Here is a 3,121-nt window from a genome sequence, read left to right on the forward strand (position 1 = left end):
GGATACCCTGACCAGGTATAGGGGCAGATGACGAAACACCTTACTAATACCCCGGATTGTCAATACATAGCAACGTTTATTGTGAATAATAAAGCCTAATTCGCAAAGGTTTTACTACAGTTGGCTAATATGTCTAATCTTATCCATATCATACTATAACTTTATTTATATTTAATTGACCGTATAATTTCAAATAATAAGGTAGTGACAAATAAAATAGTTAACAAATATTTATTTTCCGACGTTTCGCCCAACTATGCAGACCTTCATCAGTGCTAAAAAGATAAAAAAACAACTAAAAACATTTTGACATTGTAAGAAAATAAGATACAAAAAAATAAATTATGAAAAGTATATGCAAATAAAAGAAAAGAAGAAATAAAATAGTAATAAAATGTATAAGAGACGCAATAACAGAAAAGTAGGTTTGTGAAAACAAAATTTAACACACTAAAAGAAGTAAGAACAAATCAGGACTCCACCTGTTCAAGATTATAGCTTTGGCACCTTTGATAGAATATTGGAAGCGTACTTGAGTGGAGGGGGAGGTGAGTTAACGGTTTTATTTCTATTTCAAATACATCGCATATACAGGAAAGTTATAAAAGTATGATGAAAAATGAAAAATAATACTAGAAAGAAATATAAAAATATAATAATGATAAATATAAGAAGTTTTTAATTCAGGAAAAACTGAATATAGATTAAATGATAAAATACATAACTAATAATATATACCAATAAAAAATGAAAAAAGAAAAATAACAAGAAAGAGATATAAAAAGATGATAATCATAAATGAATTCTTTAATTTAGGAAAAACTAAATATAAATGACGTAACTAATAATATATACCGATAGAAAATATAGTTAGGATAATAAAATGAATACAATATAGATATAATACAAGTTGATAATGACGGACACAGCAAGTAATGGCTAAGAACCTAGGGGACGACTGATTGCACTGATCGGAAGCACTGCTATCCGAAGATTGATTGCCGCGTTCCTAAATTACCAAACCTGATTGACTTACTGGACTGATCAAGAAGCACTGCTATCAGAAGATTGATTGCCGCGTTCCTAAATTCCCAAACCTGATTGACTTACTGGACTGATCAAGAAGCACTGCTATCAGAAGATTGATTGCCGTGTTCCTAAATTCCCAAACCTGATTGACTTACTGGGCTGAACACGAAGTACCGCCATTGACTGATTACTCTGCAATAATAAGACTTAAAGTATGGTTTTGTGGCTAATCGAATCGCTAGTTAATTAGCTTTTATTTTATTTATTTAATTAATACCAAATCGGCCTGGTTGACCTTACATGGTTGATGAAAGAGGTAATTTTTTTTTTAACAATTGATTATGGGGTGGGGGTATAGTCTCATACAATTGACATCTCTAACTAAAAAAAAACTAAAATAAATAGATTAAAATAATAATTCATAATAAAAGATAAAAGTAAAGTTAATTACAAAAAGTATGACATTCATGGATTTAACAAATTAAAATTTGACTTCTAATAGAAAAAATAAAAAGTGAATTTAAGAATAAAGGCGAAGAGAAAAAAAAAGGATATTCAATTTTAGAATGACAATAACAGAACTGATAAATACAGAATTTATAACAGGATGTCCTACAGCAGCCTGGGCTTTGGATGGGTTTTCCAAGTTGTAGGTCACTGCTCCTTTAACTGTAGGTAACTGGGAGTGGAACTTCATGAACCTTTTTGTTGATGAAATCCTGTATTGTCTCTATCTGTAATCCTCGATGCAATTGGCTATTTCTTACAAACCAAGGATCATCCACTATTTACTTGATCATAAATGAAATTATCCATAATTACATCAAAATTCCATTTCTTGCCACCCAAACCCACTTTTTTATAACTTTATTTTATCTTCGATTCCCAATAATCCTCCAACGCGTTTGAAAAGAAGATGGGATCGAGAACTTCTAATCTAGAAGTGTTATTAGAGATTCACTCTACTTATGGGGTGAATCTCTGCAAGTCTGTATCATGGTATTGTACTATAATTCACTGCACAAAAGTAATAAATTGCTATAAATAAATTAAAAAATATACATTATAATAAAAGGAGATATAAAAATAAATATAAATTCGAAAATATTATTTTATTGTTCAAACAAGGGCCATTTATTTAATCGAAGGAAAACATTATAACTAAAATGCGTAGCTGGTATTTTTAACTAATTTACATATAATGTAACGGTAACGGAATAGCGCTGGAGGCTTGACGTAACGTCTAGTCTGGTAGGCCTTGCTCTACCAGTAATATATAATTTGGGAGACAAAAAAAGAAATCAGGAAAAGAAAGAATTATTTGAAATGTTTTTAATGCCTAAGTATAAACGGTTTCTCTAATTTAAAAAGATTAAGAATCTATCTTAAAAAAAATATATATTAAGTTGTCGGGATTAATTGAATCCATATTTCTCTCCTGTTTTGTGACTATAGATAAATATATAAGAGTAGATATATATTTTTCTATTTACTAACAACAAATTCATTGCACCATCTTTATCTATTAGTGATATATTGGAATGGTGAGCCTAAGGTTTATGTTGAGAAAAGAAAAACACGATTCCGAGATACGAATTATACAGGAACGGAATGAAATAAAATTCAAATATGACGTTTTGTACAAGACATTAATTTAAAGAAGGGAGTGCTCGACTGGGGATGCCATTGCTGTTCGCTTTCAAGGAATAGGGAAATAACATTGCTGAGGATATCGATGAGATGATAAGCAGTTCCTACAGGAAGCCCCACTACACCACTTTCCGTTATTTTAAACTCTTGGATATAACTAGCTACCATTTTCAAAAATCTCTAAATGGTGGAAGACAAAACTTTATAGCAATATTTTAATATACATAATATTAAATATATATAATGTATATATATATAATATATACACATAATACTCAATATATTTTGACTTAGGTGTTACAATTGTCACTATACGCAACACCTGGACTCATTATTATTATCCTTGTCAGGGTATACACCTAATTATAATTACTGAGTAATATTTTGACTTAGGTGTTACAATTGTCACTATACGCAACACCTGGACTCATTATTATTATCC

This window comes from Halyomorpha halys, unplaced genomic scaffold, assembly GCF_000696795.3.
Source record: "Halyomorpha halys isolate HHAL.00 unplaced genomic scaffold, Hhal_1.1 Scaffold645.1, whole genome shotgun sequence".
NCBI classification, from domain to species: Eukaryota; Metazoa; Arthropoda; class Insecta; order Hemiptera; family Pentatomidae; genus Halyomorpha; species Halyomorpha halys.